The 24,957-nt window shown below is 40.5% G+C and overlaps 10 non-coding genes across 10 annotated transcripts; all 10 read left to right on the top strand.

Annotated features, from left to right (window-relative positions):
- The first annotated feature begins 320 nt into the window (after positions 1 to 320).
- Positions 321 to 392, top strand: trnap-agg (transfer RNA proline (anticodon AGG)). The gene has a single exon. It is a non-coding gene; the product is annotated as a tRNA-Pro (tRNA).
- Positions 393 to 735: 343 nt separating this feature from the next.
- trnap-ugg (transfer RNA proline (anticodon UGG)) lies at positions 736 to 807 on the top strand. Its single transcript has one exon. It is a non-coding gene; the product is annotated as a tRNA-Pro (tRNA).
- Positions 808 to 1,164: 357 nt separating this feature from the next.
- trnap-agg (transfer RNA proline (anticodon AGG)) lies at positions 1,165 to 1,236 on the top strand. The gene has a single exon. It is a non-coding gene; the product is annotated as a tRNA-Pro (tRNA).
- Positions 1,237 to 1,865: 629 nt separating this feature from the next.
- trnap-cgg (transfer RNA proline (anticodon CGG)) lies at positions 1,866 to 1,937 on the top strand. The gene has a single exon. It is a non-coding gene; the product is annotated as a tRNA-Pro (tRNA).
- Positions 1,938 to 3,124: 1,187 nt separating this feature from the next.
- trnap-cgg (transfer RNA proline (anticodon CGG)) lies at positions 3,125 to 3,196 on the top strand. Its single transcript has one exon. It is a non-coding gene; the product is annotated as a tRNA-Pro (tRNA).
- A 1,046-nt stretch (positions 3,197 to 4,242) lies between these two features.
- On the top strand, positions 4,243 to 4,314 carry trnap-cgg (transfer RNA proline (anticodon CGG)). Its single transcript has one exon. It is a non-coding gene; the product is annotated as a tRNA-Pro (tRNA).
- Positions 4,315 to 4,671: 357 nt separating this feature from the next.
- trnap-cgg (transfer RNA proline (anticodon CGG)) lies at positions 4,672 to 4,743 on the top strand. Its single transcript has one exon. It is a non-coding gene; the product is annotated as a tRNA-Pro (tRNA).
- Positions 4,744 to 5,789: 1,046 nt separating this feature from the next.
- Positions 5,790 to 5,861, top strand: trnap-cgg (transfer RNA proline (anticodon CGG)). Its single transcript has one exon. It is a non-coding gene; the product is annotated as a tRNA-Pro (tRNA).
- A 357-nt stretch (positions 5,862 to 6,218) lies between these two features.
- trnap-cgg (transfer RNA proline (anticodon CGG)) lies at positions 6,219 to 6,290 on the top strand. Its single transcript has one exon. It is a non-coding gene; the product is annotated as a tRNA-Pro (tRNA).
- A 772-nt stretch (positions 6,291 to 7,062) lies between these two features.
- On the top strand, positions 7,063 to 7,134 carry trnap-cgg (transfer RNA proline (anticodon CGG)). Its single transcript has one exon. It is a non-coding gene; the product is annotated as a tRNA-Pro (tRNA).
- Positions 7,135 to 24,957: the final 17,823 nt, after the last annotated feature.

A 24,957-nucleotide genomic window follows, 5' to 3' on the forward strand; every position in this document is an offset into this window, starting at 1 on the left:
TATCATTACTAAATTATATTGACTTGACCTAGAATTTGGATATGTTCTATAGATCAATGTAGACCCCAATGGTTATCTCTGAAAAGAGGGCTACTGAAAAATCGCAATTGAAATATGTCAGACTCTTTAGAGATATAAAATGGAGATATCAATATACAGCCATTGGAGGTTAATTGTTGCTCACATTGTTAGCGGAAGTCAGTAGTGTACTCATTTTATTGATGTTACAGAAATGAAAGGCCAGGATGTATTATTCCAACTTAGTCAACATCCAACAGCGCTGGCCGAAATGGATGCTTTCGGAAAGGTCTCTTTTACATGGCTCGTTGGTCTAGGGGTATGATTCTCGCTTAGGGTGCGAGAGGTCCCGGGTTCAAATCCCGGACGAGCCCTTTCAGCATTGTCTCCAATCATTCCCTGAAGATGGCCAATCATGCTAAGTTATATTGAATTGACCTAGAATTTGGATATGTTCTATAGATCAATGTAGACCTCAATGGTTATCTCTGAAAAGAGCGTTACTGAAAAATTGCGATGGAAATATGTCAGACTCTTTGGAGATATCAATATACTGCCATTCGAGGTTAATTGTTGCTCACGTTGTTAGCGGAAGTCAGTAGTGTACTGATTTTATTGATGTTACAGAAATGAAAGGCCAGGATGTATTATTCCAACTTAGTCAACATGCAACAGCGCTTGCCGAACTCACAGGTTTCGAACAGACTTCTTTTATGTGGCTCGTTGGTCTAGGGGTATGATTCTCGCTTTGGGTGCGAGAGGTCCCGGGTTCAAATCCCGGACGAGCCCTTTCAGCATTGTCTGCAATCTTTCCCTTAAGATGGACGATCATTACTAAATTATATTGAATTGACCTAGAATTTGGATATGTTCTATAGATCAATGTAGACCCCAATGGTTATCTCTGAAAAGAGCTTTACTGAAAAATCGCAAATGAAATGTGTCAGACTCTTTAGAGACATACAATGGAGATATCAATTTACAGCCATTGGAGGTTAATTGTTGCTCACATTGTTAGCGGATGTCAGTAGTGTACTGATTTTATTGATGTTACAGAAATGAAAGGCCCGGATGTATTATTCCAACTTAGTCAACATCCAACAGCGCTGGCCGAAATGGATGCTTTCGGAAAGGTCTCTTTTACATGGCTCGTTGGTCTAGGGGTATGATTCTCGCTTAGGGTGCGAGAGGTCCCGGGTTCAAATCCCGGACGAGCCCTTTCAGCATTGTCTCCAATCATTCCCTGAAGATGGACAATCCTACTAAGTTATATTGAACTGACCTAGAATTTGGATATGTTCTATAGATCAATGTAGACCCCTATGGTTATCTCTGAAAAGAGCGTTCCTGAAAAATCGCAATGGAAATATGTAAGACTCTTTGGAGATATACAATGGAGATATCAATATACAGCCTTTGGAGGTTAATTGTTGCTCACATTGTTAGCGGAAGTCAGTAGTGCACTGATTTTATTGATGTTACAGAAATGAAAGGCCAGGATGTTTCATTCCAACTTGGTCAACATGCAACAGCACTTGCCGAAGTCTATGCTTTCCGAAAGGGTTCTTTTATGTGGCTCGTTGGTCTAGGCGTATGATTCTCGCTTAGGGTGCGAGAGATCCCGGACGAACCCTTTCAGCAATGTCTCCAATCTTTCCCTGAAGATGAACTTTCATACTGCCTTGAGAGGTTAAGAGTTTCTAAAATTGTCAGCAGGAGACAATAGGTATAGTATACTTATTTTAGTGATTTTAGAGAAATGAATTGCCAGGATGTTTCATTCCAATTTGGTCAACATGCAACAGCGCTTGCCGAAGTCGATGCTTTCCGAAAGGTTTCTTTTATGTCGCTCGTTGGTTTAGGGGTATGATTCTCGCTTCGGGTGCGAGAGGTCCCGGGTTCAAATCCCGGACGAGCCCTTTCATCATTGTCTGTAATCTTTCCCTTAAGATGGACAATCATACTAAGTTATATTGAATTTACCTAGAATTTGGATATGTTCTATAGATCAATGTAGACCCCAATGGTTATCTCTGAAAAGAGCGTTACTGAAAAATCGCAAATGAAATGTGTCAGACTCTTTAGAGACATACAATGGAGATATCAATTTACAGCCATTGGAGGTTAATTGTTGCTCACATTGTTAGCGGAAGTCAGTAGTGCACTGATTTTATTGATGTTACAGAAATGAAAGGCCAGGATGTGTTATTCCAACTTAGTCAACATCCAACAGCGCTGGCCAAAATGGCTGCTTTCGGAAAGGTCTCTTTTACATGGCTTGTTGGTCTAGGGGTATGATTCTCGCTTAGGGTGCGAGAGATCCCGGACGAGCCCTTTCAGCAATGTCTCCAATCTTTCTCTGAAGATGGACTATCATTACTAAATTATATTGAATTGACCTAGAATTTGGATATGTTCTATAGATCAATGTAGACCCCAATGGTTATCTCTGAAAAGAGGGTTACTGAAAAATCGCAATGGAAATATGTAAGACTCTTTGGAGATATACAATGGAGATATCAATATACAGCCTTTGGAGGTTAATTGTTGCTCACATTTTTAGCGGAAGTCAGTAGTGTACTGATTTTATTGATGTTACAGAAATGAAAGCCCAGGATGTATTATTCCAACTTAATCAACATCCAACAGCGCTGGCCGAAATGGATGCTTTCGGAAAGGTCTCTTTTACATGGCTTGTTGGTCTAGGGGTATGATTCTCGCTTAGGGTGCGAGAGATCCCGGACGAGCCCTTTCAGCAATGTCTCCAATCATTCCCTGAAGATGGACAATCACACTAAATTATATTGAATTGACCTAGAAATTGGATATGTTCTATAGATCAATGTAGACCCCAATGGTTATCTCTGAAAAGAGGTTTACTGAAAAATCGCAAATGAAATGTGTCAGACTCTTTAGAGACATACAATGGAGATATCAATTTACAGCCATTGGAGGTTAATGGTTGCTCACATTATTAGCGGAAGTCAGTAGTGCACTGAATTTATTGATGTTACAGAAATGAAAGGCCAGGATGTTTCATTCCAACTTAGTCAACATGCAACAGCGCTTGCCGAACTCACAGGTTTCGAACAGACTTCTTTTATGTGGCTCGTTGGTCTAGGGGTATGATGCTCGCTTCGGGTGCGAGAGGTCCCGGGTTCTAATCCCGGACGAGCCCTTTCAGCATTGTCTGTAATCTTTCCCTTAAGATGGACTATCATTACTAAATTATATTGAATTGACCTAGAATTTGGATATGTTCTATAGATCAATGTAGACCCCAATGGTTATCTCTGAAAAGAGGGTTACTGAAAAATCGCAATTGAAATATGTAAGACTCTTTGGAGATATCAATATACTGCCATTCGAGGTTAATTGTTGCTCACGTTGTTAGCGGAAGTCAGTAGTGTACTGATTTTATTGATGTTACAGAAATAAAAGGCCAGGATGTATTATTCCAACTTAGTCAACATGCAACAGCGCTTGCCGAACTCACAGGTTTCGAACAGACTTCTTTTATGTGGCTCGTTGGTCTAGGGGTATGATTCTCGCTTTGGGTGGGAGTGGTCCCGGGTTCAAATCCCGGATGAACCCTTTCAGCATTGTCTGCAATCTTTCCCTTAAGATGGACTATCATTACTAAATTATATTGAATTGACCTAGAATTTCGATATGTTCTATAGATCAATGTAGACCCCAATGGTTATCTCTGAAAAGAGCGTTACTGAAAAATCGCAATGGAAATATGTAAGACTCTTTGGAGATATACAATGGAGATATCAATATACAGCCTTTGGAGGGTAATTGTTGCTCACATTGTTAGCGGAAGTCAGTAGTGCACTGATTTTATTGATGTTACAGAAATGAAAGGCCAGGATGTTTCATTCCAACTTGGTCAACATGCAACAGCACTTGCCGAAGTCTATTCTTTCCGAAAGGGTTCTTTTATGTGGCTCGTTGGTCTAGGCGTATGATTCTCGCTTACGGTGCGAGAGATCCCGGACGAACCCTTTCAGCAATGTCTCCAATCTTTCCCTGAAGATGAACTTTCATACTGCCTTGAGAGGTTAAGAGTTTCTAAAATTGTCAGCAGGAGACAATAGGTATAGTATACTTATTTTAGTGATTTTAGAGAAATGAATTGCCAGGATGTTTCATTCCAATTTGGTCAACATGCAACAGCGCTTGCCGAAGTCAATGCTTTCCGAAAGGTTTCTTTTATGTGGCTCGTTGGTCTAGGGGTATGATTCTCGCTTCGGGTGCAAGAGGTCCCGGGTTCAAATCCCGGACGAGCCCTTTCAGCATTGTCTGTAATCTTTCCCTTAAGATGGACTATCATTACTAAATTATATTGAATTGACCTATAATTCGGATATGTTCTATAGATCAATGTAGACCCCAAATGTTATCTCTGAAAAGAGGGTTACTGAAAAATCGCAATGGAAATATGTAAGACTCTTTGGAGATATACAATGGAGATATCAATTTACAGCCATTGGAGGTTAATGGTTGCTCACATTATTAGCGGAAGTCAGTAGTGCACTGAATTTATTGATGTTACAGAAATGAAAGGCCAGGATGTTTCATTCCAACTTAGTCAACATGCAACAGCGCTTGCCGAACTCACAGGTTTCGAACAGACTTCTTTTATGTGGCTCGTTGGTCTAGGGGTATGATGCTCGCTTCGGGTGCGAGAGGTCCCGGGTTCTAATCCCGGACGAGCCCTTTCAGCATTGTCTGTAATCTTTCCCTTAAGATGGACTATCATTACTAAATTATATTGAATTGACCTAGAATTTGGATATGTTCTATAGATCAATGTAGACCCCAATGGTTATCTCTGAAAAGAGGGTTACTGAAAAATCGCAATTGAAATATGTAAGACTCTTTGGAGATATCAATATACTGCCATTCGAGGTTAATTGTTGCTCACGTTGTTAGCGGAAGTCAGTAGTGTACTGATTTTATTGATGTTACAGAAATAAAAGGCCAGGATGTATTATTCCAACTTAGTCAACATGCAACAGCGCTTGCCGAACTCACAGGTTTCGAACAGACTTCTTTTATGTGGCTCGTTGGTCTAGGGGTATGATTCTCGCTTTGGGTGGGAGTGGTCCCGGGTTCAAATCCCGGATGAACCCTTTCAGCATTGTCTGCAATCTTTCCCTTAAGATGGACTATCATTACTAAATTATATTGAATTGACCTAGAATTTCGATATGTTCTATAGATCAATGTAGACCCCAATGGTTATCTCTGAAAAGAGCGTTACTGAAAAATCGCAATGGAAATATGTAAGACTCTTTGGAGATATACAATGGAGATATCAATATACAGCCTTTGGAGGGTAATTGTTGCTCACATTGTTAGCGGAAGTCAGTAGTGCACTGATTTTATTGATGTTACAGAAATGAAAGGCCAGGATGTTTCATTCCAACTTGGTCAACATGCAACAGCACTTGCCGAAGTCTATTCTTTCCGAAAGGGTTCTTTTATGTGGCTCGTTGGTCTAGGCGTATGATTCTCGCTTACGGTGCGAGAGATCCCGGACGAACCCTTTCAGCAATGTCTCCAATCTTTCCCTGAAGATGAACTTTCATACTGCCTTGAGAGGTTAAGAGTTTCTAAAATTGTCAGCAGGAGACAATAGGTATAGTATACTTATTTTAGTGATTTTAGAGAAATGAATTGCCAGGATGTTTCATTCCAATTTGGTCAACATGCAACAGCGCTTGCCGAAGTCAATGCTTTCCGAAAGGTTTCTTTTATGTGGCTCGTTGGTCTAGGGGTATGATTCTCGCTTCGGGTGCAAGAGGTCCCGGGTTCAAATCCCGGACGAGCCCTTTCAGCATTGTCTGTAATCTTTCCCTTAAGATGGACTATCATTACTAAATTATATTGAATTGACCTATAATTCGGATATGTTCTATAGATCAATGTAGACCCCAAATGTTATCTCTGAAAAGAGGGTTACTGAAAAATCGCAATGGAAATATGTAAGACTCTTTGGAGATATACAATGGAGATATCAATATACAGCCTTTGGAGGTTAATTGTTGCTCACATTTTTAGCGGAAGTCAGTAGTGTACTGATTTTATTGATGTTACAGAAATGAAAGCCCAGGATGTATTATTCCAACTTAATCAACATCCAACAGCGCTGGCCGAAATGGATGCTTTCGGAAAGGTCTCTTTTACATGGCTCGTTGGTCTAGGGGTATGATGCTCGCTTCGGGTGCGAGAGGTCCCGGGTTCTAATCCCGGACGAGCCCTTTCAGCATTGTCTGTAATCTTTCCCTTAAGATGGACTATCATTACTAAATTATATTGAATTGACCTATAATTCGGATATGTTCTATAGATCAATGTAGACCCCAAATGTTATCTCTGAAAAGAGGGTTACTGAAAAATCGCAATGGAAATATGTAAGACTCTTTGGAGATATACAATGGAGATATCAATATACAGCCTTTGGAGGTTAATTGTTGCTCACATTTTTAGCGGAAGTCAGTAGTGTACTGATTTTATTGATGTTACAGAAATGAAAGCCCAGGATGTATTATTCCAACTTAATCAACATCCAACAGCGCTGGCCGAAATGGATGCTTTCGGAAAGGTCTCTTTTACATGGCTTGTTGGTCTAGGGGTATGATTCTCGCTTAGGGTGCGAGAGATCCCGGACGAGCCCTTTCAGCAATGTCTCCAATCATTCCCTGAAGATGGACAATCATACTAAATTATATTGAATTGACCTAGAATTTGGATATGTTCTATAGATCAATGTAGACCCCAATGGTTATCTCTGAAAAGAGGGTTACTGAAAAATCGCAATTGAAATATGTCAGACTCTTTAGAGATATAAAATGGAGATATCAATATACAGCCATTGGAGGTTAATTGTTGCTCACATTGTTAGCGGAAGTCAGTAGTGTACTGATTTTATTGATGTTACAGAAATGAAAGGCCAGGATGTATTATTCCAACTTAGTCAACATCCAACAGCGCTGGCCGAAATCGATGCTTTCCGAAAGGTTTCTTTTACGTGGCTTGTTGGTCTAGGGGTATGATTCTCGCTTCGGGTGCGAGAGGTCCCGGGTTCAAATCCCGGACGAGCCCTTTCAGCATTGTCTCCAATCTTTCCCTGAAGATGGACTATCATACTTAGTTATAATGAATTGACCTAGAATTTGGATATGTTCTACAGTGCTGAAGAGAAACCTGGGGTTGTTTTTATTCTCTTCTATTAATTTTGAATAGTAGGCAGCTCTTGCTTTTTGGAGGGCCTTTTTATATTCTTTAACACTACTCTTCCAGTCTATGAGATTTTCAACACGGTTGCTGGAGTGCCTCTTCCTCTCTAGTTTGCTACATCCTTGTTTTAACTCATGTGTCTTGGAATTATACCAAGGGAGCTAATTAACTATGTTTTACATGTTTCTAGGACTTTTATTCTCGCTTTGGGTAGCAACGGTCCTGGAAGATGCCTGTACCACTTCGACTCAAACCTTTCACTCAAAGATGGCGGGCTAGGGTGGGGCAGTGCACAGATACACACAGACTCTACTGCTCTGTGTGTGTCTCTCTCTCAGACGAAGTCTCAAGACCCCCTACAGTTTAACACTTGATTTGTTTGTTTCCGCAATATCAACACTGATCATCACATATTCATCAATACTTTAATTAATTAGTCAAATCTTTATTCAGAGCAGCGCATTCATCAGCCGTCCCGCTCCCTTTTTTTTCTCTCTCTCTCTCTATCACACACACACGGGTGACAACAGGACACATGTGTAAACTGAGTTTGAGTAGAATCGCTGCTGCTAACACATTTTAGATCGTTGATTGTGATCATGGACCATATATCAACCTGGTGGATTGTGAATCAGAGATCATGATGGCGGACCATGGATCATGATCTTGTTGGCGGCTGAAAGTGGATCGTGTTGGTGGATCCTGATGGTGGTGGTGGATCGTGGTGGCATCTGATTGTAGACTTTATCTGTATCAATACTGCTTGCTATACAATATGTCTACTCACATATTTGACCATTATTGACAATAACTCCTCAATTAATTTGTCATTGCTAATCCCTTCATCTCTATCAAACATTTTCTAACGTATAAATACTGACCAACATTAACTAAACGTTGACAAACATCTCCATTATGTTACAAACTGTTTCTTCTTATCAATGTTGTATATATTGTTATTCAGTAGCCTGGATGCCAGACGAACTTAGCCCCGCCCACAACATTTGAGGTCGGGAAGTTCGGTCTGGAGTCGCTCCGTTGGGGAGAAATTATGCCCGGTATGAAATCGACCGGGCCAATCAGATTATCAGGGCGGGCTTTATACGATGATGGACAGATGATCAACGGTAACATAATCAACCACATCATCAAAGTGCGCTTAGGTTGAATACCTGCCGATGGAGAGCTGAGATGTGTAGATGCTGCATTTGAATCTGTTATAGAAGACATCGACAGCGCATTCATTTTGAAAGAGGAACAGAGAACGCAGAGGCGACGCCAAAGCGCTGCGCCGCCCTAATCCCTATCGCGCCGGCGCTTGGCTGTTCACACCGGACACTGAACCGCCGGGCAGCTGTGGCTGAGGGGTAGAGTGGTCGTCCTCAAACCTGGAGGTCGGCGGGTTCGATCCCCAGTCTGAACCATCTGCATGCCGAAGTGTCCTTGGGCAAGATGCTGAACCCCGAATGGCCCCCCCATAGAATAACAAAAGTGCTGCAAGTAGATGCACTGTATGAATGTGTGTGTGAATGTGAAACTGTAATGTAAAGCGCTTTGAGTGGTCATCAAGACTAGAAAAGTGCTATATAAATACAAATCCATTTACCATTTAATAATATCACCCATTGATCCAGTAGTATTCAAGCATATACTTACTTGTTGCTCCAACATTAAGCAACAGCATACCAACATTTGTCTTTCTTGGTGTTGTCTTTATACAACATGTTCCGAGGATCATACAACTCACTGCACTTCTCCACTTCAATTATTAATTTAATGTCATCCATGTTGAACAAGTTCTCCGCTGTTTGCTCCGTTAAATGTCGGGTGTCGAGGGTAAATTACGTATTCTCCACTCAAGCCTATGTGGAGAATACGTAGCCCCCCCTCTCTCTCTTTTATCTTTATCACTGCTTGTGTGGCTGTAGTGGATGGGCAGAGGGGGACATTTAATAATGTCATTGGTAAAATTAAAACTCCAGGACAACAGAAGGGGATGTAAAAGTATGGGATGCATATTTGATCATTTATATCATATAAAATATGTCATCTATATCGTTTAAAATCATTTTTCAGTGTGTTTCCTGTCGCGATACGCTCGCGTCAAGCGCAAAAAATAGACTCGACGCCGAAACGATCGCTGCACGGCGCGAGGCAGCCTTGGCGCAGCGCGGTGCTTCAGCCTCCGGTGTGACCAGCACAAAGGTTTAACATGGGAGTGGATGGGAGCCAGCTGTTATTTAAGGCTTGGCGGTGCGCTTCAGTGTCTGGTGTGAACCCGGCGTTAGTAAATAACTCACAATGAGTCGCTTAACATACGTCACATACTACGTTGCTCTGATTGGTTGTAGGTCTATCCAATTGAGACAAGAGGCTTTTTTTTTCTGGTTCGGTTGAAACACGCCCCATAATCACAGCCCAATGGAGCGGTATTAGACTCACATTCTGACTAGAATTGTGAGTATGACAATGTCAGGCTAGTTATTCAGTTGATGTTCTCAGTAGCACGTGGCATCTATTGCACTTCTGTCTGTCCTGGGAAAGGGATCCCTCACATGTGGCACTTAATGACATTTCTATGTTTTTTCCGCCAGTTAATAGGTTTTTTTTGGGGTCGTTTTTTCTTACTCTTGTAGAAATGTCACACTTTGTTAGCCCTATGATATACATGTGATTTGTGAAAATGAGCTATACAAATAAAATTTGATTGATTGATTGATATCAGTGACGTACACACCATCTTTTGTTCTTCACCTCCACTTCACTAACCTCAGAGTTTGAAAAGTTGCACTTCTGTTCATGGCTTGATGCAGTGATTCATCATAGAAATCTATTGTCACCGAGGTCATTTAAAAGTCATTAATTGCTTTGCATTTACCGTTTAGTGGTTGAATATGGGCATGTACAGACCAGACATATATGTGTATTCCAGAACCCCATGAAATCACTGATGAATATAATTACAGGTGCAACTAACATTACTAACCTCACTCGATCAGAGTTTAGCCTCTGGAAGCTTTGCAAACTTTTTCTTGAGGAACACAACACAGAGCTTCCATACTTTCTGGAGCTTTATCTTCCACTACCACCGCCCCTCCTTTAATTACAGGGCTTACAATTTGGTGTGCATGTCCTCTGTGTTACCTTATAGGCTGAGGGGATCTGAGCCGATAGAGACTTAGACAAAGAGACAGACAAATCACCACACTGAGGTTTTAAAGCATCGCGGCTCCAGAATGCTCCAGGGTGGGACCCCTCCTGGCACAGACTTCCCCAGACTTGGTGCTCAGTCTTGGGCTGACCTGTGAAAGATGTGCCCTTGATCAACATTCAGCCTCCATGTGCTGCTAAGCATAAAGCCCTCAGGGCAGGCAAAGTGTTTATGAAAGGAATCTCTGTTTTGTTCCATGATATTAATTTGCAGGGCCATTTACCTGTCTTCATGCATCACCATTCTATAGCTCCACATCGGTCAATACACCTCAATTTCTGAATGACAAAAAATATATAGATTCAGTTATCAAATCCATTTGTTTGTTGTGTATTGTACCAGTGCTCATAAACTTAAACACTATAGAACAGTTTCAACAAGTATAACAGTATAACAACCAATAACACCAAATTTATATACAATCGCAAACATCAAAAATACCAAAAATCTATTTTAAAGAATAAAACAATTCTAGTAAATATGCCACAAATAGAGCTCATTTATTTACAGAAGTCTGGCTTGGACCCTTTTCGTTTTTGTCTCACATGTTGGCCCGTTATCTAAAGTGTCCTGCAAAGGAATATATGTTTCCACCAATCTTTTCAGGATCAGAGATGCCAACATCGGCCAGCAAAAATTATCGGCCAGCAAAAAAAAGCATAAAACCCTCACTTTATAGAAGCTATAGTTTTTTCTTTCAGAATCGAAACATTGCTGCATATACTTTCTCATAAATAAACCAAATTAAAGATACACCTGAAGTCACTAATGTCTGTACAATCGCCGCCTGCATGATTTAATCAGCCTGTTTTCTTGCAAGAAGGGCATCCTATTATACAAATGTTGACCACGGAGCAGAGAGAGGTCTGGTTATACAAGACCACACCAGCTCTCCTCATCACATTGACAGATCCATTCCCCACCTCTTCCTCCTTTATCCACCCCTTCAGCCCTCAACCATTACACATTCTCATCTATCTCAGACACCCACTGAGTGTCACCTCAAAGGTACACTTGAGATCATCATGTACAAATTCTACAAATTCTTCTCACTACACCACTGCTACAGAGTTTTCTTTCTTTTTTCTATTATCTTTTAAACTAGTACCTAGGATTTTGACCTGTACCATAACAGACTACTTGAATTTCAATTCATTGTCTTCTACTGTCGATGAACAATGTACAAAAATGAAGTGTCCCAGTGGAACAAATAGCAGAATAACTCACAGACAAGTGGACACTTACAATCTAATAAATACGAGAGTACGAGAGTGAGTCCCCTCACCCCAAACCATGTTCCAGGTTCCAGAACGGAGGTATAGGTTTTTCAAAATCCAGAGTCCAGAGCAGAGACATGCTGGCAGGGAACCAAACAAAAGTCCAAATCTTAGAGCAGAGCTGGATCCCTGTAGACACTGCTGGACAGACTGGATGATTCTGAAGCACAAGTGAAGACAGAATTATGAGCAACTGGACAGATATCATTGATAAGTACTTCCTAAATAATATGATGAGTAGCTGGAGAACAAAGTGAGGCATTACTGCTTTTCATTACATCATCATTAAATTCACATGAAAGAAAACGAACAGACGTTAGAAGTTAAAAGTTCATTTTGAAGGATTTAGTGTCAACGAGTGGTGATGTTGCAGAGTGCAACCTACAAAACTTTCATCCCTCCACCACACGGAGGAGAGGCTACCTCAAGTAAAGTTTAATTTTAAAGGTCCTCCCTAGAGCCAGTGTTTGATAGAACTGTGTAGAAACATGGTGGTGCATCAGGGCAGACTCTAAGGAAGTAGACCCACCCCTGACGAAATTATGAAGGGCTCATTCATTCATTGAATCATTCTTAGTTTCAGGTGAATATACACTCTTTAAAAGAAAGATGTGAATAGTATGTTCCATGTCTGCCTAGATATCCCTAAATCCTCCACACTGCTGCTTTAGAGGTGACATATTTCTGTAAGATAACATTTTCTCCCATGTTACCTACAGGATAAAGGGAGTGGAAACTAAAGTTCAAGCAAACTTTATGATTAGTATCAGATCTTGTTGATACCTTGCTCACAAATCTCTTATCTGAGATTTTTTCAGATCTTGCAATGCTCTGCTCTTTTGGGGTTTATTTTTGATGATGTTAAGGTCAGAGGAACGTGAGGGCCATGGCAAAACCTTCAGCTTGTGCCTCTTGCAGAGATCCATTGTGGATTTTGAAGTGGGGTCAGGAATCATTATCCTGTTTTAATGTTCAGCTCTAATATATCTCACAAATAACACCCAACAGTGTCATGAAATGCAGTTCTACAGCACTACAGGTTGCAGAGAGTAGCATATTGATTGTCCCTCAGACACCAGCATTACTGTGGAGAGGGTGCAAATGGCTAAAATTTCTATAACGGCTGAGGGGGTAGAGTGGTTGTCCTCCAACCTGATGGTCGGCAGTTTGATCCCCAGTCTGACCCATCTGCATGCCGAAGTGTCCTTGGGCAAGATGCTGAACCCCAGAATGGCCCCCTATAGAATAACAAAGTGCTGCGAATAGATGCACTGCACTGTGTGTGAATGGGTGAATGTAAAACCGTACTGTAAAGCGCTTTGAGTGGTCATCAAGACTAGAAAAGCGCTATATAAATACAAAACCATTTACCAAAACCATAACTCTTCCATAAACTGTAAAAATGTGTTTTTCATTGAAGCCAAATGTAAAAGTTTTTCATAGAGTTTTAGACTCTCTCTGCACATTATTAATGACACCAGTGTGACATGATGTATACACATATAAATAATGTAAAGATGGAATGACAGCGCTGAGTCACTCTCCTAAATCCAACTTCCTCTTTTAATCCTTCCATCACTTCCTCCAGCTTCCATCCTCCTTTCATCTTTTGTTTGAAAATATACTCATCTCTCTCTGTCTGTATATCTACCGGCTAATATGTTTTACTCCAAGCTGTAGCATGATGCTTGCAGCGTGAATAGTGGTGCTATGGCATAGTTCGGTTGTGGATAAGAGAGAGGACAGAAGTCATGTGAGAGTAGATGGATAAAACCTTGCAGCTGGATTAAAAAATAAAACATTTTGCTATGTGAACCATGCTGATGCAGCCTCTGGAAATACTATAATATTGAAATGAGTGGGCCGAATGATATTATCAACAATTTGTTTTCTTCGGTTCCACTGGTGGTTGGTCTCTGGGGTTTGAAACATATCATAGCTAATATAGCCAAAGCACAAATGTACAAGAGTTAATCTTAAGGCATAGCCAGTTGTAATAATAAACTAGATGAGACAACAATTAAGCTTGCTCTTAATTAAGTTTGTTCTTAATTTGTGTGAGGATACTGTTTTTACATACAAACAAATCCCAGATATGAAAACATCGGTGAATGGCAGAATCGTCGTAATCACTCTCTATTCTCTAGAAGAAATGCTTTCTTCTAGAGAACTGTTGGTGATGAGGCCATTTGGTGTTGCTTTTTCAAATATTTTGCTTTTATTCATCAGTAGTCTATATCCTCTTTATAAATTTTTCTCTGTAGTTTACTTGAACTTCTCCTGCCCTTGCTGTGAGAAATAGAGTTGGCTAACTGGATGTGGAGTAAGTAGTGCATTTTATTGCTCCACCTGTTTGCTGTTTGCGGAGTGTCGGCATGGAACATCTCTCTGAAAAATGCAAACGGCATGAAAGTTACCACTGTCACTTAGACACAATGAGGCTTATTAGCATTGCTCTGCAGCTCGATGAGGGCTACAGGATTGGCATATAGTTTGTTACAGTGCGGTTCTTGTGCGACTGTCATCGTCCCTCCTACACTCTCCCTGTGGCTTTAACCAAGAAACACAACCCTGAAATGTGGTGAGGTCTGTACTGCATAATGGATTATTAATGATTGTCTGGGTGCAGAGGGATATTGGTTTGTTTTTGTTGTGGCCTGCACACTATTGATTGTACGTTTAGGGCTCTTCTGACATAGTTCCCTGTTGGCTATCATCATAACCTGTTGGATCTGACTTCAGATTATTATTGACATTTTCCCAGATTCTATTTGCAAGAATTGAAGTCTACACATATGATGTTGATTCGGTTCAAACTGTTTTTGAACCGAGTTTTTGAACTGTTTACTTATACCAGTGGTGTCCAAACTTTTTGTCCCGAGGGCTACATACAGAAAAAAACACTGGAGCGGAGCTCAGGGGGGGCTTGGCGGCGTTCTGAGGGACAGCTGGCCAGTAGGGGGGGAGTTTGACGCCACCTGGTGTCTAAACTGAGAAGTGCAATACAGTGGGCCATAGTCCATTATATTACATTACATTACATTTCATTTAGCTGATGCTTATATCCAAAGCGACTTACATACAGTAAAGGCCGGCGCATGGTCTTGCAACTGCGGCTGCAGCTTTTCAGGCAGTTGGGTTGATGGACTTGTTTTAATTCATGGTTCTTCAAGGGTTGCGAGTGTAACAATTCACTGCCAGAACACTAGGTGGAGTAACTTTTTTGTCGAAGACGACCTTAGAGACACCGTCTTTGTTTGTGGCAGTCGTCGTCGACTGTTTATTACTTTATTACTTTTTCTGGAGGACAAATTTGTCCATGATCTTTGTCCAGAGCTTTGCATACTCGTCAACCTGCAAACCGATGTTAGCCGAGATCTCCTTCCAGGAATTACAGGCCATCTGCGTGGACCAATCACAGCCTTGCGGGCTACGTGAAGCTTGCGTAGCTTTGTCATATAGTTATAAAAATTGGGCAACGCACACAAACACGCAAGAAGGGGTACGCAAGCAAGCAAGGGGCTCTTACGTGCTTGCGTACCCCTTCTTGCGTGTCTCTGAAAACACAGAAGCATGCGCCGGCCTTAACTGCATCAACTCCGAGGGTACAAACCCAGAACAACAAAAATCAAGAAAGTACAATTTCTTTCAACAACATATCAAGCCTTGAGTGGCTGCCATGCTCCTGCGAAATGAAATGAAAAATCCTTTCCTCTGTGGTGTTACCGCCACATATCCACCAAGCCCAGTTCGTCCATCTTTTCCCGGAAGAAAGTGAGACAAAGTCTGCATTTACATCTGTGTGGCATCATCTTACCTGCAATTCATGTTTCAAGAAGATGCAATAATCTGATACAAAATTTTAAAGAACAGAAAATGACTCAGCATCAGATAATATTGTCTTCAAACAGCTGAACTGTGCAAATTTTTCCATGTAAGAGCGTCGGTGAATTTCTTTCAAGCTGATCTGAAAAGTTTCCAACAATCTTTTTAAATAGCTCTGATCCCAGAGGCTTGTGCTACTCCACCCAATGCAGAGCAAGCAGCTTTCTGCTACTGACACTGTCTAACATCTCCTCACAAGGATCACTGTGTTTTTAATATAAATGTGTTTGTTCCTTTTGTGAAAAAAATGTTAAATTTGAACAGGCTCCGGAGTCAGCAGATTCAAATACATCCACAAGCACAGCAGCTGTCCACTGCGTGCTTGGCAACCAAAAAGCTTCTTAGTGAAACTCAGGGACAGCCGAGGCTGGTAAGAGATTCACAAAGTCTCTGTGGAAACAGTGCATTCAGCTGGTTATTGGAGCAAACCCATGGACGAAGGACAAATATTTTATGTAGTTCACTGGCCAATCAATCAATCAATCAATCAAATTGTATTTGTATAGCCCGTGTTCACAAATTACAATTTGGCAAACCTCATCATGAACAGAGGGATGTAGAGCAAGCCAAGAATATTTGCGGTCAGTCAGCCTCCCTCCACTGTGTACTAAGGGTGGATGTAATGAAGAGTAATAAGAGATGAGATGGGCTGAGGAAAGACGGGATAAAACTTATTTCAGTCAGACAACTCACGTTCGAACATTTATTGCAGCATTACAACAAGTTTAGTGTTTGGCGTCTAGGCTCCAACATAATCACTCCCCCATATGATTACCCAGGAATGATGGGAGTGATGAGCAAATACTTGTATCCCTCCAGTTGGAGCCTACAGGTGGATGCTGGGGTGGTGGAGGGGCTGAAGCAACTGGTGGCAATACTGCAGTGGCAGTCCGAGCAAGAGGGTTTGATGGGAAATGTCTCTCTGGTTAAATAGACCACCTGATAAGTTGGGTGTGTAATATATATGGTTGTGGAGAGTGAGGAATGTCGCATGATGTATGTTACATGATTGGCGCAACGCAGCTCGAGTTGCCTGCCAGAACTAGCTCGCCGGCGACGCCATATTTGAGTTGTTGCACAGAAAACCTGACATGTCCAGTATTACACTGATACTAGTTTTGTTCACACTCTTGAACACTGTATGGAATGGTCTGTTTGGTTGGCCTGTGGTTATGCTGGTTGTAGCTTTTCCCAGACCTCAGAACCCTGAGGTTACCGCTGCTGCACAAAGAGCTGTTCACCTGTATATTCAAAGTGTGAAGCTCGACAGACAGACAAGCAGACCGACAGAGAGAGATTTCTGGAATATTAGATAGATCATTTTTTGTAAATTTCTTAATGCAGAGATCTTGATAAAAAAAACAGTACCTTAGGACTGGTATCTGTCACACCGCGGTGAGGGTTGTCTTGTCTTGGGGTTTCTGTCTCGTAACTTCCTGTTTTATTTTGAAATCCTAACTCTCCTCTCGTTTCAGGTCACTTGCCCTTCTTCGTGTGTCACTGATTCCGGATTGTTTCCACCTGTTCCCTTCACCCTCATGTGCTTGCTTATAGTCTGCGTCCCCTTTGTCTTTGTCTTGTGTTTCGTCCTTGTCCGTGCACCTAAGCCCTTATCCACAGTCATTGTCGTTTTTGCCTATGAGGTTTGCTACGCCATGTAAGTTGTTTTCTGTTTCCTCCTTGAGAGTGATTTTTGGTTTCTTAAAGTTTTCTAGTTTAGCTTCGTTTTGTGTTGTTTTGGTAATCTGTTTTTCTTCCTCCCTTTTGGAGTGATTTATGTTTAGAGAGTTTTAGTTAGTTTATTGAGCCTCCTTTTTAGGTGAGCCTTTTCTTTTGTCCTGTTTTCATAGTTTGGTTTTCCTCCTTCGGGAGCGCTTTTGATTTCTTGCTCTAGCCTTTTGTTCGACATCCTTTGGGAGCGATTTATGTTTTAAAACCTCCTTTTTCTAGTGAATGTTTAGAATAGATTAAGTGAGATTTTTCATAGCCCGATCTTTTGTCACTCTGCATAGAGGAACTGATTTCAATAAAGTGTGCTGGCACGTGAATCCTCTGCATTTGAGTCCTCATTTTAGTCCAGGCCTGACAGTATCTACGTGTGTGTGTAATTTAGAGTAGCTTGGTATAATTTGAGCGGACCAATGGGCCTTAATGTGCTCTAGGTGTACTCTAACTTGCTGAGGAGTGTTATAAGAGAAACCAAATGCATTTATGTGCCGTTAGTATGACTAACCCCCTTTAGGGAACATCACATGCTCTGTTTTGTTATTCACAAATTGCTCTTGAGGTATACAGGTTATGAAATTAACAGCCATCAACCAATAGGCAACTTGGGTCAATGGACGAAGACATAATTTTGTCATGACTCTCTGGCTCTTAGATGAAGATTATTTGGTTTTGATTATGGAGTCTTTGTTTATGGACATTTTTTGTGTCTGCTTGTGTTTAGGTTTGTGTTAATTTGTGTTTCCGGTTTTATTTTGTAGTTTTGCTACTCATGTGTTTCTAATTTGACTTCTTGTCCCGTTTCCCGCCCCTGTTATTTTCTGCATCTGTTCCTCATGTCTTTTACCTTTGTCAGTCTGTTGTCTTACATCATTCACCTTCACATCATTCGCTTTATGCTCCTATGTTTATATGACTTGCAGTCTAGATCACTGCCATAGGCTACTAAATTTTTCTTATGATAACAGCATTTGAGCTTCCCTCTGTCGTTGGCTGCTGTATGATTATGATGATTTTACATCTGTTGTCTCTGGCAGACAATACTGTGATTAAGGAGGGAGCAACATGTTTCTTGAATTAGAATTCTTGTTGTAATTGTGAAGGAATTTGACCATCCTCAAACATTACATCTGTACTGAACCATTAGAAAAATAGAGCCTGTCTCATTCCACACATATTCCTTTCTCTCCAAGCACTATCAAAGGTCCGGTCATAGATGAAGGGCCAAATACCAGTACATTGTATTGTCTACAGTCATGGACTTTCATATCTAATTCAGATGCCCCACACAGAGAGGCACCATCTCTCACTCTTTTCTGAATTATATCAGTAGCAAGACGTAGGATATAATGGGATTTAGGAATGCCTGCTTTTGGTTTACTATCCAATAGGAGGCGAACACCTACATGTAACAGAGGGAGTGACAGCCATTCATGCCTTTCATGGATGTGCTGTTGGAGTGAGGGAGATGTATGGGGATGCTGTGGGAGACATCTTCAGACTGGGGGGTTACAATTGCTTTCGTTACTCTGTTAGCGTTTGTATAATGTTCCACCTTCTGGTCTCCTTGATGCATCAAGTCTACATTAAAATCTTCTACATAAGACATCAGCTGCTACCTGAGTTCTCCTTTCACCAGCTTCCAGAAAACTTCCATCAATGTAATAAGTTAGTACTTAAAATTTGTATAAAACTTGTATAAAAAACATATATAATGTAATATAACAATCGCTTATTGTAGGTGTCTGCAGTGAAAGTACAGTTTGGAGCAGGTAGGCTATAGGACTTTACAGATTATCCCAACATAGCATAATTTAACAAAAACACTAGTGAGGCAGTCTTCTACAATTGCGTTCAAATAACGTTATACGCACAGGGTCAACATAGACTTCATGAAAATTATAAGGTAGATGTATTTACAAAACACCGCAGAGAACCGGAATTCATTATTTTATATTTTGAAATGCAGTTGAATAAAGTTTTTTTGTTCAAATTTCAAGATGAATGAATGATGAATCCAAAACCTAAAACTGCTGGTACAAGAATATTGAGTGAGTGCTGTGTCACCCCTGCAGCTCCTCTGACATCCAGTGGGAGAAAACTTGAAAAAGTGAGTAAACTTCTCAATAAAACTGCCAGAGGGGGGCTGTTCAGAGAGTACCCCCTGATGGTACAACCACTGCTAATGGATACCTTTGAGGTGAAATCTTTGTTTCAGGCTGAGATGGCTGCCACCTCATGTTTTGGATGCCTTTATCACTCTGGAAAGTTCCAGCTTGTTCTCCAAAGCATCCACATCAATGTGAATAGAAAAATCTAAATGATCTCCTTTAGCATAATTTAAAGGAGATCATTTAAAGGAGATTGATGAGGATTAAAATGGCAGCAACATTTAAGGCAATGCTACATAAATGCACCTAGGCAGACCACATAAAAGCATTAAAAACCAGAATAGCTATTTTATTCTCCTGACACAATCCAGCACTGATGTAAATCCTCACAAGATCATCTGAGCTCCTGATTTCTTCTATGCCACATTTGTCCATTCAGGAGTCCTACTGAACAACAATCACATTGAACTTAAATACATTTGGTGTTAAACATGTCACACAACATGATAATTGAACAGTATTTATGAGACTGAACTATAATTACATAAGTTACATATTGTACGTAGTTATGTATAGGTGTAGCCTTTCAAGGCTCAACTAAGGATGTAGTCATAGCCTCACTGGGTCTCTTCAGTACCATGCTGCATAAACACCCCTAATTCAATAAGCAGCCCAGCCACTGGGTCGAGAGTAATGACACACCACATGTTGCATATTCTCCTGAATGGTATAAAATATGAATTCTTTTAATCATTAATTGTCAGTTCCAATTCCATGTACAGCATGTCTGCCAGGAGCTTACTCGGTCAGCAAAAACAAATTCTGGGGGCCAAAAAGAGACAGCAAAGAAGAAAAAAAAGGAATTGGTAAAATGAGGAGTACGTGCAAAATCAAGTTTGAAATGCTTCACAAAAACACACATACACTGAGTTGCCACAAAAAGCTGCTTTCAGACCTGCACTCAAATACAAATGATCTCCTGATGGGCTATGGGGAAACTTCGAAGGAATTCATGGTAGAACACAGCCAGATATCCTCCGCAGGATTCACCGGGAGTAGGCGTGTTGATGACATATCTAACGCGGAAAAAAATCTAAAATGATTAATGCAACATTAAAGACAGAAACTTAGAAAGATAAGCTATTCACTCAACAAATGTTGTCCTCATAGGCAACATGAGTTTGAGACCTTTAGGTCCAGTACCATTTCTGTGTTAGTCCGACTGCACAGTCAAAAAGACATCCTGTGCTTTCTAGTGAAGCCAACAGAGCACATTGGCTTTCATATGTTATGGAAACATTGGAAGTATGCAATCATCTTTTTTTTTTGCTGATATGTTTCTGTCGCTATGAATCAAACTGTTTCTTCAAAGTGAGAGGGCTACAATCAATTTAGTAAGATTAAAGAAATGTATGATAATTTTTAAGCTTTTAAAACCCAACTTTTATTCATTGTTATTTGTAGTGTGCAGCAGGACTAACTGCCCTTTTAACTAATTTCCATTCTTCAGGGGGCAGAGTGCGGAGTGAGTTAGAAAATATTTTACTTTATAACTCTTACCCTTTGTGGCAGGGGAATCAGATTTAGAGGTGTCAAAAGATGAGGTGGAGGAAGGCCAAACAGTACAAGAGGAAAGTGACACATCAGTCTTTGAGAAGTCTGACATAAACACCCATCTCTGGTGATCAGTTTATTGGTGGACAGCTCTGTGTAAGTCAAGTCTTGTAACATCGAGTTTATTAATAAAGAATAATGGGGCCCATTTCATATTCCTCACCCTTGGCCGTATCTCCAAATATGAAGTGCCCTTCCCTGTGAGTGTCCCCTCCAAACGGAGATTGGGAATCCACTCGCTAGGTCAGCAGCAGCCAACCGACGATAAGTACAGTGTCAAACAAAATCAACCAACGATATTATATTAGCAACTGTTATAAACCAACGTCATTATCGTGACATATCTGATAACTGCAGAACTGACGGGACACACTCATCTATTGATAGGTTAAATCAATGTAAAATTTGTCCTGTTCATTGAAACTTCTGCCCCATAGTAAAAACGATATAACATGAGCAGGGACTTTTTTTTTCCAAACTTCATATAGGGGACACGGGACTAACAAAGGTTACTACTGTTTACATGCTTGTTTTGAGGAGACCATCAGGACATTAAGCTACAAAAACAAGCTAGAACATCTGATTTTCATGATGCAGCAGCAGGACAATATCTGGCTTCTAAGTCCTTCCTGTGTCCAGGGGATAGAGATTAGGGAAGGCTGCATGAAATGGTCAGCAATAGAGAAGTACAGAGGAACTGCGCCAAGATTTGCCGTTGTGGGCTGAGCAAAAATAAATTGAGGGGGTTCATTTGTGCTACTGCGTGACCATCTTTTACTCAATGTCAAGCTGCATGAGAAAAGGTACAATTTTTAGAGGCATTTCTTTGACCTGGCTGCCACAAACAGCGAAGAGAAGAGAAGGAGAGGTTGAATTGACTTCAAATAGCTGCTGGCTAAAGAAATGATTGCCCAGACACAGAGTGGTCAAGGTGAATGGGTTGACAAGGTGGTCAGTGAGGATGAGATGAGCAGAGACGATGAAGGGTTCATGCCAATAAAGAGGAGACCTATTGATTCACCGCCCAATGATTTCAAAATAAACAAGTGACATGATTTGCTAAGGATTGTGGAGGCAGTACATGCAGGTGCAGGACAGAACGATACAACTCAATCTTGTGGTCTGACCCATCTTTCTCTACTTTTTTTCACGCCTGCATTTTGTGTCCTTGTGTCTTTTGTTACGAGTGATATCTGCTCTTGAAAGGTGCTATGTACGTAAACTGATTCAAGACTTTACTGACAACAACTACAGTTTTATGTATGCGCTCTTGTCAAATAGTTTGGTCTTGATGTCTGTCTAAGATATTTGATGTGACCTGGAGAGCCTTTTAGAAATGAAGAATGTTAATTGATTTCCGTGTATGTTGCCCTGGAGGTTGATCCTGCTTTGTTAAGGTTCGGGCTGAAGCAATTTGAACCGAACACCCTTTGTAAGTAGTTGGATTTTGTTGCTATGGAAGCAGAGGTGAAGCTGTGCTGCCAAAAAGCATGTTCCTGTTGTTTGATTGTCTGAGTTGTTTTCTTTTTGACCTTTTGTCTGATCAACACATGTACTGCAGAAGCACTGTAGTGTTCACCTCTAAAAAACATTTTGGCAAAGAGGTTTGTAAAATGAATGGCTTTCAAATTCACAGACAAAATCAAGTGGACTGATAGTCCTGTGTCCTTTCTCTGTGTAATTACTGAAGTCCATCAATCAAACAATTTTTTTTATTTGTGTAGCCCATATTCCCAAATCATAATTTGTCTCATAGGGGTTTACAAGGTTTGACATCTTCCATCTTTAACCCTCAACAAGAGTAAGCACAAAATACCCCCCAAAAGAACTATTAACAAGGAAAAAGATATAGAAACCTCAGAGAAAGTCACATGTGAGGGTTCCCTCCCCCAGGATGTGTCGCAGAGCACATTAATGAAAAATAACCATATTTACAACATTAATGAGAAAAGACAATGGCTAATATGAAATGTTAGGTATATCAATGTTATTAATATTTGTAAATGAGAAAATGTCTGACGGAGATGACAATTTTATTGAAAGAGGTATTGCCAATAATAGTACATAGAGGCATATTATATATCTAAGCAATCTAGATCCACGATCATCATCAATGATCACAGACAGGATCAATGATATTGTATTATCATGATTCATTGTTGATTGTAAGGGACAATTAATGTTGAGGTCATCTCAAAAGAGCTAGAATAATTTGTCATTTCTGTTTCCAGGTGATTCTATTTTTTGTTATATAAATAGAAAAGTCAAGTACATAAATGGTGTGTATTTATATAGCACTTTTCTAATCTTGGTGAGCACTCAAAGCACTTTACTGTACAGTTTGCCATTCACCCATTCACACACACATTCACACAGTGCATCTATTAGCAGGACGTTTTATTGCTATGAGGGGCAGGTCGGGAATTAGAATCTCGCCTAAGGACGGTTTGGCATGCAGGTGGGGAAAACTGGAATCGAACTGTCCACCATCTGGTTGGAGGAGAGCCGCTCTACCCCTCATACACAGCCATCCACTAATTACATGAAAGTAAAAACATTTTTTATATTTTGCTGATCTGTTAATGACCATGAAAATAATAATCTGTTTTGAATTTTTGTATTTGATTATGGAAATTACTTAACATAATTTTAACAAAAGATACATGGAGCAGCAGCGTTAGCAGAACAAAACTGTGGATGAGAAATCATTTTCAGATTGTTTCACTGTGTTTATGTTCTAAATCACAAATAAACACGTTAGAGTTACAGGAAACTCCGCTCCAGGGAAATACATTTTAACATTGAGTTACGTAAGACAGGAGACACTGAGCTGCTCTACGTCTGTTTCATATTTGTGAAATTTGCTTTACTACCACGAGTTTTGTCTGTGATGTGACATTTCTTTTCCACATTCTCTTCAGTATGTGGAAAAGAGAGTTCTGGCTCCCTGCAGTGGCTCTGGATGAGAAGGCAGGTCTAACATTGGCCGTTCATTACCAACAACACACACACACACTATGTCCCACTTACACCTTCCTTTTTCTACTCCTAGTACAAAGTTTAAGAAAAACAATTCTCATGATTAATTCAACAGTGCATCCCTCTTAGCTTTCCCCCAAAGCGTTGGCTAATGTCTCTTCCAGCTGCAAAGGGCAACATCCATAGTTAATACTATCCAACCTGCACAAGCCTTGATGTGGCTCAGTAGTCCCGACCTGGGGAATGAGACACATCAGAAAAAAACAGTCTCTGCATCATACGTAAAATTGTTAGGCATTTGCCAATAGGCACATACTACCTTCTATCCTGATGGTAAGCCTTAAAAAGCACCAGCAAGTCCAGACCAGGTTTTTGTTGGACATAAGCTAAAATCATTGTCCTCTGCCTCAAGATAACAATGTCTCAATGACGTGTCTGACCACACCACGTGTGCTCCGTTGGGCGTGAATACATTTCTTATTCCAACAATACAGGTGCAGGATGGGAAAATTGCAACTGCAGAACTCCGACACTTGTAGCCGTGTGTAAGATTGTCCAGAGAGAGCCTTTTTGAAGATCTCTCACATTGAAATAACGGGAATATTGTCCTGATCTACTCTCCAATCTTTTGTTTTTTTTACCGTTTTAAAGGAAAATACATCTTCTTAATCAAATTTCTAGGACAAAAAACAGATTGTTACATTTGGAATGCTTGTTCCTGATAAAATAATCCTTTATCAGTCCTACATTGTGGTAATTTGCTGTCACAGCCGCAAAGAGGACGTAAAAATTAGTTTCATTTCAAAAGTAGCCTCATAATAAAACATGGAATATAAGCATTGGAGAATAAAAAAGTTGAAACAATATAAACATAATTTTTTTCCCC

This window comes from Pleuronectes platessa, chromosome 22 (genome assembly GCF_947347685.1).
Source record: "Pleuronectes platessa chromosome 22, fPlePla1.1, whole genome shotgun sequence".
Lineage (NCBI taxonomy): Eukaryota > Metazoa > Chordata > Actinopteri > Pleuronectiformes > Pleuronectidae > Pleuronectes > Pleuronectes platessa.